Source organism: Pleurodeles waltl, chromosome 7 (genome assembly GCF_031143425.1).
Source record: "Pleurodeles waltl isolate 20211129_DDA chromosome 7, aPleWal1.hap1.20221129, whole genome shotgun sequence".
Taxonomy (NCBI): domain Eukaryota; kingdom Metazoa; phylum Chordata; class Amphibia; order Caudata; family Salamandridae; genus Pleurodeles; species Pleurodeles waltl.
Window position 1 is genome coordinate 75,388,069 of NC_090446.1, and position 15,994 is coordinate 75,404,062.

General features: G+C 45.3%; 1 protein-coding gene across 1 annotated transcript in view; it reads left to right on the forward strand.

Moving 5' to 3' along the window:
• The first annotated feature begins 8,633 nt into the window (after positions 1–8,633).
• Positions 8,634–15,994, forward strand: part of LOC138303672 (epidermal differentiation-specific protein-like) — a 30,570-nt gene continuing 23,209 nt past the window's right edge. The window contains exon 1 of the mRNA XM_069242983.1: positions 8,634–8,697. The gene's annotated coding sequence lies outside the window, so the exon portion shown is untranslated. The remainder of the gene's footprint in view (positions 8,698–15,994) is intronic.

The following is a 15,994-nucleotide window of genomic DNA, read 5'->3' on the forward strand; positions in this document are numbered from 1 at the left end:
TGTGTCAGTATAATAAAAAATAACCTCCAGGGTGTCTAGCGGTTTCTACCCCCCCTGGGGGCAGATCGGCCTAACTTTATTAGGCCGATTTGCCCTCAGGGGGGACAAAAATGGCCTAAAAACAATTTGGCCCCCCAGGGAGCGACCCTTGCCTCAGGGGTCACTCCTTACACATAAAAGAAAAGAAAAAAGAAGAAAAAAAATTATCCCTGGTGTCTAGGCGTTTTCTGCCCCCAGGTGGGGATGAAATGGCCTACAAATTATTTAGCCCACTGGGGAGAGGCCCTTGCCCAAGGTTATAGTGGTTATTTCTGCTGCCCGATCGCATCGCGATCGGGCAGCGTAAATGCTCAGAAAGACATGAAAAAAGAGGAAAGGCCTTTCCTCTCCTTTCATGCCTTTCTCTGCCCCTCTAGTGATCAGAAAAAAAAAAATGCAAAAGCATTTCTCTTCTGATCCGCGATGGAAGCTGTGCTTCCAGCGCGGAGGGGCAGGCCTCTGATGAGGTCAGCGCACGATCGCACGCCCTGATGTCATCGAAAGTCAGGGGGGTTGGGGGTGGAAGGGGAAGCAACACCCCTTCAAACCCTGACCAGCGTCCTCAGGGGGAGCGCTAGCACTTCCCCAGAGGGCCGGTACACGGACGTAATGGTTACGTCTGTGGTGCCTGAGAGGCGCTGCCACGGACGTAACCATTACGGCTGTGGCATACTAAGGGTTAAATAAAAAGTTTATTAATCGTCTAATTGTAAGTCGATCCTAAGCACAAGAGCCAAATCCTAGATGCAAGGTGACAATCAAGGTGGAAATGGGGAGCACCATACCCATGCTCTCAACCTTATTACATTTTTTAAAACCAATGAGAGCCACAACTTCACAACTGTATAAACTGATAGAATATATATTTCAAAAACGGCTTTAAGAAGAAGGGGCTTGAAAACCCACCAAACAATTAATTGAAGCAAAGGATACCAACAAGGAGATTATTATCTTATCTAGGATAGACATCTTGAGGTGGTTATCCTCAACTTTGTGTCTGGAATCTCCACTATGGACTAGTTGCTTAATGCTGTGAAATCCTTATGTACACAGTGGATGCCATACAGTAGTTTATGGCAGATATGCTAAAGCAGGGGCCAATGGCAGCTGTGGCACACTGGTAGGCGCTCAAGTAGTTCTAGTAGTTTAACAAATGGGGTTGGTCTGAGGAGCTGGGAGGGGTGGGGATCAAGGCAGAGGAAAGGGTGTATGTGGCCTGGCAGTGGGAATAGTACATGTTCCTGTTGTATTTTAGAAGAGGGCCTGGTAGGGAGCAGGGGTGAGCCCGGTCTGCCCGTGCAGCCAGAGCCTCATACGTTTTTACTAGCCTGATTGTGGCCAGCAAAATTGATTCTGGTTACCCCAGGACTACGAAACCTAAGGGCAAGAACAATGGGCAACTTATAAATCAGTAGTGAGGATTTCCTCTCAGTGATACCACTCCACTCAGCTCATAATCGGCCCCATAATGTAAGCTATTTAATTAATCTTTACAGGAAACACTCATCCAAATCGGTCTATATTAATGCAGTTGATACCAGATTTACTTTGTTTAGCTTGATGTCAATGCAATGCTCCCATTGACTCTATATCAAGTGCAGCCTCGACCCATCCTTTAGGGCGGAGGGGCCAAGCCCCCCTACCTTTTGCCCCTCATGAAGAGTGCCTGTCAGGCTGAGCAAAGGTCAGCCTGTCAGACACTCTTTATGTTCAGCTCAGGCAGCCAGGAGTGAGACATGTGCGGTTTGCGCAGACCCCTGGCTGCCTGAGCTGAACTTTGCTGGGCTGAAGAGGTCACAGCTCCTTTGGCCGTGACCTCCTCGGCTTAGCAAAAGTGCCTCGAGGCCCTCCACCTCGGTGATGAATGGAAGCGTCACCCATTGACTCCAACCTGGGCACTTCTGGTTTAAGCCCTGAAGCGCCCAGGGCGAGTGTCAATCAGTGACACCTCGTCACAGAGCATGGAGGGGTCAGCAGTCTCATCAGACCCCATCCCACTCTGTTATGAAGTTGGGACTGCTGACCTAAGGTGAGCCAGAGAGGGAAGGCAGCAGTCCCAACCCTCCTGGGACCTCCAAGCTGAAGGTAAGTATGTGTGTGTTTTTTAAATGAATGTTTGGTGTGTGCGTGTATGTTTAAATGTTGATGAGTGTTGTGAATGGATGTGCGTGCGTGCATGCGTATGTGAATGAAGGCGTGTGAGAGTGCTTCCCACCCACCCCCCTCCCTCCTAAAATTACCGGCCGCAACTGATCAAGTGTGACACAAACCACTAATGACATTTGAAGTCACACTTTTCTTTATCTGGCAACAAGTTTGATTTTTCTAAGAAAGGTATGGCTTCCAGGGTCCCAACAGGTAGCTGGCTGAAAAGTCGGAGCATCGCACCACCAAATTTGGCTCACACATACGTTTTCCTTTATATACTAGAGGTAAACTTTTTTTTCTGGTCCAGTGCCTCAGGATTGTTTAGTTGAGGCATCTTTCTATCCTTTCATGGGCCTTTTTGCAGAAAATAAAGGGGATGAGGCATGGGGTAAAAGGACAGCTGCAGCTGGTCTGACATGGATCAGTGAACTCAAGCATGGAGCAGAAGGGAGCCGCTCCGCTACAAGCATGCTCTTTCTGTGCTTAATCCAGTGATTAGGGGCACTGATGCCAGCATGTAGAGGAAGCCCCTATGCACACCTGGGGCTTCAGTACACATTTCAATGCATTTTCCTTGTTTGCACCGGGCGCACCTTGCAAAAGGTGTGCCCTGCTCAAACAAGGAAAGTACGCTGCATTACAGTAAAAGCGCTGTTGCCATGGGCACCACTTTGAAGTGAAATATGGAGAGTCTTTGAAGCCACGGCTCCCTGTTTCACTATGCTGGCAGCAAACTGCCTGCAATTGTTAGAAGGGTGAGAGATCCCCTTTCAGGCGGGTACAGTGAGTGACTACATCTACCTGCAAGTGAAGGTTCACCCCCTCTAGAGGGCTGCCATCAGGGAGTGCATGTCTTTCTATGGGGCATTGTCAGTGGGCCTCCTGATGACTTCTTTGCATTTGCTCCTGTGTGTCTATTACAACACAGGTGTTGAGGCAAACATATTCCCTCATTTGCATGGGATCACACCCCTATGCAAATAAGAAAACACCTTCTGATGATAGTGCTGGCACTATATGTGAGCCAGTGCTATCTGTGTTACAGAAGGGTCTGCACAAGCGCCTGAGACCTATTCTGTAATATCAAACTGCCCCATGGGTGCGCACAGCAGGTACAAATGCCCATTGTGCCCCAAGGCACTTTGGGTGTCATTTACCAGGAAATGTCGGAGGGCGGTGTCAGCCAAATTTGGCAGTGCCATGCTCCGACATTTCCAAAACACAGGGATGCATTGTATTTACAACAATACGGTGCATCCCTGTGTTTCGCCCGGCGCCGGTGCTAAATTAGCAGCCTAGCGCCAATGCAGCCACCTTTGCGATATGGTGCAAGGACGGCTGCGTTGCTGTGAAGACACCTTTCTGAACAAAAACAATCTTTAAAGGGGATTCGCTCCTTCCATGTGTGCTGAAGAATGCAGAATACACAGAAAGAGCAAAAAGCAAGGAGAAATAAAAGCATTTCTCCTTGTTGCTCCATGCTGATGCCACCCGTGGGGTGGCGTTAGTTTTTGGCGCTGCCTCAGGTTTACAATTTCTCGTAAATCTGGGGCAGCATCGAAAGCAATGGATCTTGTGCTGGAACGCCCACAGCAACACCCACTGCATGCTGTTTTGTTAATAGTAAATTGAGTGGTTTTGGTGGAGAGTGTAAGTGTGGGGCACAAAGAAACCGTGGGACTTGGGGAATAACGACTGTGTTACAATTGCAGTTTCCCATTCGATTTTACCGTAGCGATGTGTGCATGGAGAAGGTGTGTCCTACCTGAATCGGTTGCTATCCCAGTTCAAAACACTGTTTGCCACTGAACCTGATTTACCGCCTTCTGCGGATTGATGGCCTTACTGTCGAAGCCATATATGTTTAAAAAATCAAGGGCTTTTAACACTTTTTAAATTAATTTATTGATGTTTACTAAGCATATAGTAATTATTTTATTAATGCATTAGAATGGGAAAAATGAAATACATCTTATTTGAATTTTAAATCAACAATATTTACACAAGAACATTCATTACGAGAATGTATTATCAGTTTAAAAGTTTAAAATACAGCACATTTAAGGGAAATAACAGCTCCTTTGTTCTATGTTCTCTATTCGTAAACATTTTAGCGAATTTTGGGACAACTAAGCCCTGTCCGGAGCAAAAGTCTTACGAGAGATGAACTCAAAATGTTAATTTAATTGCATATTGGCAAGGACTGAAGAAGTTTAAAAAATGGGTGGCACTTGGTAGGGCTGTAGTTGAGGAGGGAATGTGTCTGAGCTTGGTCCGGCATTTCTTCAGTTGCATGCAGAGTCTTGTAAAAAACATACACAAATGCTGAGCAAACGCCATCTCCAAACCCGTCCGACTCTAGCTGTGTGCAAATTAATATTGGCTGGACAGTGTTGCTGCTCAGAGAGAGGTATCACTAAGGAAGTGTTAAGCAGTATTGAACTATGGAATCAAATGTATCATCAGGAGTGGGGAGGGAAAAAGGGAAAAGGAGTCATTACCACGCCCTACCTTCACAGCCCAACCATCACAACGCAAATGCCTTTACCATGCATGTCTTTACAACAGATGTTTTTACCGCACATATACCTTTACCAAAACTCCCTCGCCATGCACAGTTTTTTCTTTAAAAAATGTACTGCAAATATTACAATGATATGATTAGTGATGTTATCAAAGATGTCATGAGTGCTGTAGTTTGTGGGGTAATTAGGAGTGCATTGTGCGGGCGTGAGTTACAGTTACCTTAGGGCACAAATTACTTGAGATAACTCTAACTATAACTGGTGAATTTCTATGGTTTTGCACAGTTAAATGGCAGCCTCACTATAACGTCCCTGCAACTTTTGACTTTTTCAGTGAATTTCTATGGCTTTTTTAAATGCATAGTAATTTTCATTACTATACGTTAATCCAAACACCTTCGGCCGTGCCCGGCGGCAGTTGGCATTGAGGGTACGTGCATCACTGTCTTAGTGTCAGTATCTGCACAGCTATGTGAGTGGCTGCATGAGGGTGTCAGTGGGTCTGTCAGTGAGTTGTGAGAGTCTGAGTGGGTCTGCGAGTGGTTGCATGATTGTCTGACTGGGGCTGTGAGTGGGTGCAGAAGGGTCTGAGTGGTGCTGTGATTGGGTGCACGAGAGTCTGAATGGGTCCATGAGTGGGTGTGTGAATGTCTGAATGGGTCTGTGAGTGGGTGCACGAGGGTCTGAGTAGGTCTGTGAATGGGGAAGTGAGTGCCTGAGTTGGTCTGTGAGTGGCTGCGTAAGGGTCTGAGTTGGTGTGTGAGTGAGAGAAAGATTGAAAGAGAGAGCGAGAGAGGGAGAGAGGGAGAGAGAGTTTTTTGGGATTTGATGGATGATATATTTACAATGCAATATTTCTGCACAAATTGAAAAGAAAAAAGTATTTGTCAATTAAAAGGGTAAGATCACCTTTCACTATGAGCCCTAAACATGTGAATAAAAAAAAGAAGAAATGATCAGAGACACACGTGGATTCGAACCCTCAACGCGAAGGCCTGCGACCTTCACACTGAGCTATTCAAATTTTTTTTCATCATTTTCTTTTAGCCCTTGATGGGCTATCTGATACCTCTGGGGGAGCCTCAAGGCCTCCTTCGCCGTCCCCGACTTTTTTAAAATTTATTTTTTACTAATCCCTTTACGGGCTATCTGGGACAGCCGGGGGTCCTCAAGGCCTTCCCCACAACCTCACTGCTTCAGCAAGCAAGGAGCTGCTTTTAACAGCAGCTCCCTCCTTGCTGAAGCGAAGCTTTATCTCTGTTCCCTACACATATACCTGCGTGAAGGAAACAGAGATAAAAACTCTCCTTTATGACAGTGGGACAAATCACGTTGGTTCTCCCTACGACTTTATGTACAAAATTCTGAGCTGTTCTGGAAGTCCCAGTGAGGGCTGATTTTAAGCTTAAAGCTCAGTAAGAGCTCCAGGAGGTAGCATTGTTTGCAGGCCATCCCTTAACATGAGACAACATTGCTAATTCCTTCTCGTACAATCACAGGTAGTCTGGGGAACGTTTATGTTTTGATCATCTCGATCTGTAAATGCATCTTTCATGAGTCCCATAATGGAAAGTGGTGCTGACTAAAGAGCAAGAATTAGCTTAAGGTGTAACACCAGACTAAGGCATTTGCCAGCTTGGTTGTTGTAACTTTGAGAGAATATAGCTTAAATCACCTCAAAATCCTCTATAGACACAGGTATAGGCACAGAAAGTGTTAAGTGAGGCAGAAATGGCTCCAGGAAAGTGTCTGCAGAACGGGTCACTTTTCCTCTGATATCAAGTAAATTTGCTCTAGTTTTGAACTAACATCTGCAACTAGCTACAGGTGCAAAATGATAAGCCTGTTGTGAACATTCAGTGTGCATTTTGTCATTTGTCTAATTGCCACGTTAAATTTCCTTAGCGCTGGTGCGTAAACTACTGGTGCCAGTCCAGTGTATGTAATCCATCTCTTTAGCAGCTAGTATAGATTTAATGAAGTTCAAGTGCTCTCATTTGTGATTTCTCAGTTATGGGTGGAGTCTTTGCTATTAAGACTAGCAGGGCTGCAGGTGATGAAGTGGCTGGAATCTACAAACAAAGACCTAACATCTTGACAGGCAACACAATGTGCAGCAGGAGCAGTGCCACCATGACTGTCCTGTACTACCAAAGCAGTACTTAGCAGGATTTTGTTTCTTACTTGTAGATCCCTGGGCACCTTTGCTACTTCACTGTCAACCACAGAGTGCCCACGGTCTTAGATAGAAATACATGGTAATAAGTCATTCAAGCCTTGTAGGTGACAGATATGGGGGTAGATAACTCTGGCCTACCTAAAGATGCATAGAAAATTATAAACGCATAGCAGTTCATTTTAAATAAAAAATGTGTTTGGGTTCAACAGGCACACATTTCATGGAATACAGCATGGATTGACCTTTCATTCCATGGGAGAAAAGTAGCAGTGACCCACCACCAGCACCCACAGCCGAACGGGTTCATTTCCCCTGAGGAAAGACTTGAGGGAGAGTCGTTGTACTGTTGAATGTGACCCGGCCTGCCCCCTCCTGGGAAAAACAGAGATGGAATCTTTACAGGGTGCTCTTGTCCACATAGGAAAGGAAGAAGAAGTGTGGGGCATCGACAGGGCAGTAGGGAGAATGGGGTGCATGATGGATAGTGAGAGTGAGGGAAGCTGGAGAGTAAGATCCTGCAGATAAGCTGATAAGCATTCCATCTTGAAAGGGATTCCCCTGAAACCTTCCCTTCTCTGACTAATTTTCTTTTCTTCAGGGTAACATACATTACCCTCCAAAGAAAGCTCGTGCGGGATTATCCTTGTGCTTTAGTTGGGTTGTGCAAGTAGGTTAGTGAGCAAGTTAGGGAGTGTGCGGGACCACTAATGGTGAGAGAGGGAATAAGTGAGTAAGTTAAAGAGCATGTTAGGTACTTGGGGAGTAAACAAGAACGAGTTAAGTTGAGAGTGTAGGAGAAAGAAACTGTTTGTGTCAGTGAGTGAGTTCCTTGATAGTTCAGCACTAATTGTATTTTCAGAGTGACACATATTACTCTCTAAACACGGCCAGTGCAGAATCAGTCTTGTGCTAGGAGCAAGAAGCTGTTTGAATGAGCGAGTTCCTAGAAGGTTTATCATTCATATTTAGACAGATTTGCAATACAATCATAGTAACAGAATTCGAATACTGAGTGCACCGCAGGATCACACTGAAGTACTCAGGTCTGTGTGGCAGCCCCACTGCTGTCAAACCGAAGGCTCTGCAAGGCAGAATTTAAATTCAAATACATTGGAGAAGTACTCTTTGGGCTGTATTTCAAAGTACCTAAGTTAAAGCACCGATATTGTAGTACAGCGAAACCTTCATAGAACAAACCACAGAAAATGTACCCGAACATAAGATTTTAGGGTTAGATTCAGGTCGAGCATTTCAGTTTGGGTTTAGGAAGCAGGGTTAGGTTTAGTGTGTATGGACAGCGTTTGAGATGTATTCAAAAATTGTCTGAACTTTAAAATGTGGTGTTTTTATTAATTAAATTAGGTAAAATTCCACTAAACGTCCTCTATCATCCCAGCGCTGGATACAAAGTGAGTTTTGGCAGGCAGTTGCTGTTTCTGAGGACACAATGTGCAAAGGCATCATATGAGGGTAATAAGGGTCCAGTCTTGAGGCCATTTCACTGCGGATCATAACAAGTGTACACATCACCAGGGAGGCGCGGAGGCGTGTGCTCATACACATGACAGAGAGGCAAATGAAGAGGCATAAACACGCTTTTCAGCGTGCCCACCCGATCAACGACATCATGTGAAACAACATGTGCTTGTGATTTGTTTCTGTTCTGGTTCCTTCTCACTTGTCCTGGGGCTAGAATCGAATCTTCTGGCATCATCAACAGGACTCTTATATAAGAGTGGGCTCCTGGACGGAGAGTAGCGCAGAGACTCTGAAGGACAGTGGATGACAACCACAAGATCGCTACTGGTGAGTACAGACTGACAGACTTTGATTATAGAACACTGTGACCGGTCAAGGACAATGCAAACGCTTTGATTACAAAATCGTGGCATAGTGCAGTTAGAAATACCTACCTCCTGATCATAGCTGCACTCTCACCAATGACAGCAGGAATTCAAGCAAGACTATGCAAATAGTGCTTTAGTGTAGACACGGTGCTTTAATGACACATGCCAGAACAAACCAACAATACATTGCGCCATAATTACACCTCCTGACAAATACACTCACATTACTAAAAAACAACCCAGCCTTAAAACCTCCAAGCCATAATCAGCCATCCTCAGCATCCTCACCTCTTTCCCTGACTGTAAATGCACATGGTCCTACTGCCCTAAGGTCTCCTTCCATTTCTTGTTACCAGTGTTCCATGCACCCCTAACTCCTCTTTTTTCCCCTTTGTCCCTAAGATAACTCTTGCCTTTCCAAGAGCACTCCTTTATTCACTGGTGAAACCAATCCTCCTGTGACCCCCAGTGCGTAACGAAACTTGAGGGCTCCCCACTGCAAAGTACATGCCCCCCCCCCCCCTTCAAGCCCTCCACCTACCTCTTTGCCCCACAGCCAAAAAACTGGTATATTTTAACTGCGTAGAGTGCTGAGGGGGCCCCTGGAGCCTGCCTCCCCGCACCAGTGGTAATATTTCACCACTCGTGACCCCTTTAAATTGCTCTCAAGCTGCATTCCCAGACTTCAACAAGGCACTCCAGCCTCATAAGTAGAAAGTTACAAAGCATACCCTAGTGCTCACACTCGAGCCACCAATTGCTGTCCTTGTGAACCACAACCTTCTCCTGCAAAAGTACACAGAAATCCACACTTATGAAAAACCTGCTCAGCTGCCACCAAAATCAGGGCAAGCAGGTGTGGCGAAGAACAGCTAATGGCCACGTGTGTGCAGGGAAGAAGGCATCAAGTAGGCCTTCCTCTTTACATCAACCCTGGTGGTTCCAGTGTACCTTGTGGATATGGAAGTTCCAGTGGAGTTTACACCACTGGGTGGTCTCCCATTTGAGATAGGGCTCCAGCCTTTGATGCATTGGGTGGTCTGCTCTTTTTAGGGTGGTCTTTCTGATGTATATGCTCCCAGTTCTTTTTCGAAAGCGAGGCAGGGCTGTCCATGGCAGGGGAAATAAACGATGTCCCCCAGGCATAGAGAGGAAATACCATGTGTGTTATGGCCATTTTGTTCTTATTCGGCATAAATAACCACCTTTTTGTGATTATGAGTCTACCAAAAAAAAAACAATGCGAACAGGATGCCACAATATCGTAGACCACTCGGCATTCAGAGCTGCTGATAATGTAGCCACCACACTAAGAACTCCATGCTAACACAGCGGATATTACGAAATGGGGCTTTTGTAGGGGGGAGGGGGTGGGGTCGGGGGAGACCATGTGTTTCCTCCAAAGGGAATGAGGTCCTACTTTTGCCCAAATAGTAACAGACCGCAGAATCCTAATTTCCGTCATTCTCTTAACATTTCCTTCAAAAATATCCCCTGCATCATCTGGACCGAGCCCTTATCCTCTAAACAAATATTATTTGTTTTATTTGTTTCATTAGACAGTGCCAAGAAAACATTATGTCGTAATAAATGATCTGAATTTAAAGAAAAGCAGCTATTATTTAATTTTAGTTTACTGCATATTTAACATTTTATAGAGGCAATGTCTTCCCATAATGTTCTTGTGAAAGAATTGATGGTTTGAAATCCAAATAGGATGTATTTGGTATTTCGAATTGTAACACATCAATAAAATCATCAATAGAAATATACAATTAAATGTGCATACATGTTTAAATTTAGTACAAAAGGCATTGTTAAAGCTATTGGCCCAGATTTATGAAAAGTGGCGCTGCACCTAGGGCAGCATCACTTTTCTTGCACCCCTTAGCGCCCCCTAGCGCCACCATGTGTGCGCCGTATTTTACAGTGTGTGTGCCGTATTTAAAATACGGCGCACCATGGCAGTAGTCAGGGGGACTAGCATCATAAGTTTTGACGCTAGTCCTGGGCTTTGCAGGACTAGCATCAAAAATGTTGACGCTAATCCTTCAAAGCACCCAGGGGCCCACTGAACACAATGGGAGCCTCTTTTTAAAGCCTGCACTTAGCAGGTGCTAAAAAATGCCGAATAAAATGGTGGAAAGGTGTGTCATAGATTCCTTTGTGCCATTTTTACGCCCCCCCGGCGCCGGACTGCCCCCTTTGCATACTTGCTTGGCGCAGGCATAATGTGGAGGAAGAGGTTACAAAGTGGTGCACTGCAAGCATTGCGCCAATTTGTAAATATGGCAGGGCGTTTTTGCCCTTCCAACGCCACATTAGCATAAAATAAATGATGGTAATGTGGCATTAGAATGGCGCTAGGCCACCATAAATCTGGGCCTTAGTCTTTTGAAAGCTATACAGTTGCCACATTAAAGCCCTCATTCCACAGAAGGAGGTATGTCAGATTTAGATGCAGACAGTATCCCACACCTTTATCATGCACAAATGTGTGCAGGTAAAATACTGCACATGCTGAGGCTTGCAGCTTATAAGAGAGAAAAAATATGAATGTTAGAGGATATCCCATGTTCTGACGTTCAGGATTCTGACGAGGCGGAGGGGGTGGTTAGTGCCACAGTAGGAAAATACCGCACCTGGTTCTTTCCAAAGATGGGTCATTTGAAAATAAATTGCAGTAAAATATTTTGAACCTGTAAATGTATAGTAAACCTATAAATTTATAGGAACCTTAACACAATTGTTAGAGCGCATCTTTTAAGCACAGTCATTGGAGCTCAGACTCAAGAGCGTGGCTGTAATAAGTCTTCCTCTGCCATTAACCAGACACCCTCACAGACAGAGGAGTCAGACTTACTGATATATCTATAGGTGAAAGATAACTTCTGTTCCACTACAAAGTTTCTTGATGATGAAAACCGGTCTTAAGGCCAATAACTCTTGCATAGGTGAGACCTATTGGCTTTACCTATGCTTATAATGTAGGGCGACTACGACCTCACCCAAAGGCACAGGAACACTTTACATGAGCACTAGTTACATCACATAAGTTCACATTAATTTATAAGGCATGGGACATGGACATGGCTTGGAAAGGATGGTAACAGGGCGGGGGAGGCTTAGGGAAAATGGGGGCTTGTGCGGCGAATTATGTCGCTTCACTGTTTAGAGGCAAAAAAATTGCCTCTGAGCAGTGTAGCACCATTTTCTGGCGCACAACCCCCTTGGACATGGCTACTCTCTTAGTAAAGACACCCCAATAGCAGTGCCCAGGAGACAATGTTTTGAGGTACTTTTGTTACACATCTGTCTTCACAGGAATTTGTTGATCCTGAGGTGCCTGCTGACAGCTTTTATTTATTTGCGATCTTCACAGCACACACAAGTCTCAATGAAAACAAGTGGATACAGTGAAGGAGGGTTGTGAAAAGCACTCCATTACTTGTGCTATTTGTGCTGTTTTTTATTGCAGTAAAAACAGGACATGTAAAGCATGAGCCTGTCTGCTCACCACAAAACTACGCCTCAACCCAGGCACTGCCCTTTACAGAAACTGAATCCTAGTTTGTGTGGACAATTAGAACCAATGATTAGGGAACGCACAATTCTGGCATCACCTTATAACCTCTCAAAATTCTCTATTGACAAACTACATCTACAGGGTATTTCTGGAGCCACATTATACTTTCTTTCTGGCCACAGATGAAGGTTCTTCCCTCCCGAATATATGAGTTGCTTCCCTTTAAAAGTTAGTATAAATAAAAACAGGCCAAACCTGACAGGTAATAAAGGCGAGGAGATGCATTTCACACCAGTCACACACATGCAAGAAAACTCCAGGATTAACACAAGCATACATAGTAAATCTCCTTCACCTTGCAAAGCCAGCAATCATCCCCGAAGACCCTCTGCATTTGTATTTTTCTCGCCCTTATGCAGACCTCTCTTCCCTCCTCCCCTGCTGTGCTCTCGCCTGTCTCCATTTTATTTTTCCAAACTCTCCTTTCCTTCTTTTTTCCTCTTTTTTCCTTCACTTTTATTCACTTTAACTCTGCTCTTGCTTTATCTCTTCTTCCACACCTGGCCAGCAATGACTTCTCATCCAAAGATGATACAAGACCATTCCACATAATGAAAGAATCTATAGACTCAATGTGCTCTTATATTTCTTTTTTGATTAGCTCTCACCTGTTTCTGAACATAAGTATGGTCTATAGCTGTCTTGACAGACTATTATTTTCTTAACATTTCAATCATAATATTCTATAAAAATACCATGTCAGTTGGTGCCTCATTTATGTTTTGGTTCAGTCCAAAAGACAGCTGACAAGATAGATCGAGACTGGGTCAGATATCTCAGTCATTGACTTTAGTTACATTTTGTTTCAGTCCAAGGTACAACCATTCGGTGGGCCTCATTTATGAGGCCTGTGGCTTAGGGCGGCTCAGCAAGTACCTAGCTGTGCCGCCCTGGTGCAGCAAGTACATTGCTGAGTTGTCCTTCACCGCTTGGAAAGGGCAGAAATGTGCCATATCTGCAAGATTTAGCATATTTCTGTTCTCTCGCCCTGCTCTGGTGCACAAATTGCTACCTAGCGCCAACGCAGGCACCAATGCACCATGGTGCAAGGGTTTTCCTGTGTTTGTGTGTGTTAGAAGGCCACGCAAGGTGGCTTTGCGTGGCCTTGTAAATATGGGCCAGCACACTGTGCCACCAGAGCATCAAAAAAAATTGACACTCCAGTTCCTCTGTGTGCTACTAAGGCCTTGTAAATGAGACCCTGTGTTTGGCTTCCGGGCCAGTGTGAGTGAAGTAGTTTTTCCTACTTACAGTGTCCTCACTGTCTGCCACCACATCACAAGTGACAGCCAGCGGCAGGCAAAAGAGTTTGCATCAGTCATAAACCTCTTCACCCTTGTTTTAAGAGATTCTTTGCAGCGCAACACCAGGGTGATCACCAGAAAACAGCTTAATTCGAAGTACAACTTTGCAATGCATGCTACCCCATCTATTGCACTCTAATCACATTTTTAGTAATTAACATATTGCAACAAATGTTGTGAAATAACCACAAACTGGCATTTACCTGCATCATGTTAAACGTAGGGGAGCCACACCCTAGGCATAACTGTCAGACTGACGCAAGAGTAAGTAATGCAGAGATGCAGGACAGGTCTGACTGTCTCTGCAAGAAAGATAATAAATAGCAGCTTTTACACCATCCAAGCAAACTTCTCTAAAGTGACGCCCAGTCCAGAATCTTAACTACTGGAGTCAGCCCATAGTTAGAACTTCTTGCCTAGTGAGAGGAGTCGGTCCAGGACTGTCTTTCCTCTGCATGCTGGATTTTGTAGTCAAGCTTGTGGGCATGTTACTTGCCTGCCAAGGGTCACCTCTTTGAATTGGCTGGGGTTAAAAATCTAAATCTGGCCTCCCCTGTGCCAGAGCAGCCAGCGAGACCCATATTGCTGAACGGAGTAGTGTTATGTGGGCTGGAAATGTAGATCTACCTTGGCTCACCATGTCTCTACTTACCAAGTTAGAAGCAATCCAGGGATATGGAAGGCACCAGAAAAAAGACTTGCGTTGCCGTGGCAACAGTGCCATTCTTGAAATAAAATAAAATTGTGGACACATCTTATGCAACTGGTGAACAGGAGCCATTCTTCTGTTCAAAGTGTAGAACAAGCTGACCACTGCAGTGTAACCATGAATTGAACCCTCAAGAATGAACCCTAGAATTCTTAAGTGGGTGCCAGGCCTGGGACCTGGCCAAAACCTGCTCAAATTAAGCACTGGCATAGAGCATTTGTACGAATACCCCGCATTCCTCTACCATGAATCTGTTTCACATGGAATGTAAAGTTAAAGAGGGTGTTGTGTGCTTTTTCCTGCTTAAGGTAAGTTTTGATTGAGTTTGTAAATGTCTTCCCTGGTGCAGTGAAGCAGCAGGTACTCTTTACTGCTCTATCTCTTTCATAGGGGGCTTTGAGGTAATTACTCAATACTTCCTGCAGGAGGCAGCATTGGCTGGTGAGGCTAGTTCACTGAATGGGGTAGAGGACATGGGGTGGTATGCAGCATGATTCTCCACATTGTCATGTTGATCATGGCCTCTATATACCCCATCTCTAGGCATTAGTGAGGCACTTGTGTGTTTGCCTCTTATGTGGGATTCATCAGCTTCAGTTGTTTGGTTGACTGCACCCAGTGACTGAGCACATCAGGCCATCTCGCCAAAAGGTGACAGACTCATCCCATCTCAAACACTATACAGTTGGCGGCAGGTTCAGGTGCCTATTGCCAGAGCTGGCTTTAGCACTGGTGGCACCAAGTGTGACAGCCTTTTTTGGTGCCCCACCATGACCTCCTCCGCGGATTCTGTTACTACCACCCAGCAAAACTGCCCCTCTCTCTCTTAATAGTCCATCTCTCACATACATTTCATGTGTTTTAAAGTGCTGGTAAAGGCTGGGTTTATTAACCCACTCAGCTACCCATACGAAATACAGATCTGTTCTTTGAAGCAGTCATATTAACCCTCTGTGCTACTTTATAGCATGTCAAAATTGCCGCTAGACAAAACTCCCAGCTTTCTCTCTAGCAGGAACATTCATCACAAGAGTTATCTTGACATGTTTCTTGCTGCCCGAAACCCGGACCCACGAGATACTCTGCAGCAGATGCTTTTAAATCGTAAGTTATTGCTAAACAAGGCGCCCCCCAAGGTCATTGCCCCCCCAGGTCAGCACCCACTGCGACTGCACCAGTTGCACTGCCCCAAAGCCTGTCCTGCCCACTGCAGAAAGGGTGTGGATTTCGATTAATTTACTGAAATAAACTACAATATGTTATGGTGTCTACCCAGCGGCGGACACCACACATCTCAAGGCGAGGAGCGGGGGGCAAGGGAGACAGAGGGGAGGAGGGGGCGAAAATAAATTAAAAAAATAATAATAATAAACTTGCCTTCTCAATGACTCCATCTCCTGATGCCTCGCTTGTCGTTCCTCTTCCATAATGTGGTAACCAGCACAGGTTTCCCAGCAATCCTGGTGCTGCTTTCGCGCTAAACCTAGCATGAAGGTTGTGTGAGGGTTGTGCGAGGATTGGTCTCAGCGGCTTGGGATGCCACTCAGACACAACCCTGGGGCCTGTGCAGTTTCTCTAGCCTGGCTGTGAACTCAGCCGGGTTGAAGAAACCTAAGTGCGCATGTGTGTTTGGCCGGCCTGAGGCGGCCGGCCAAAC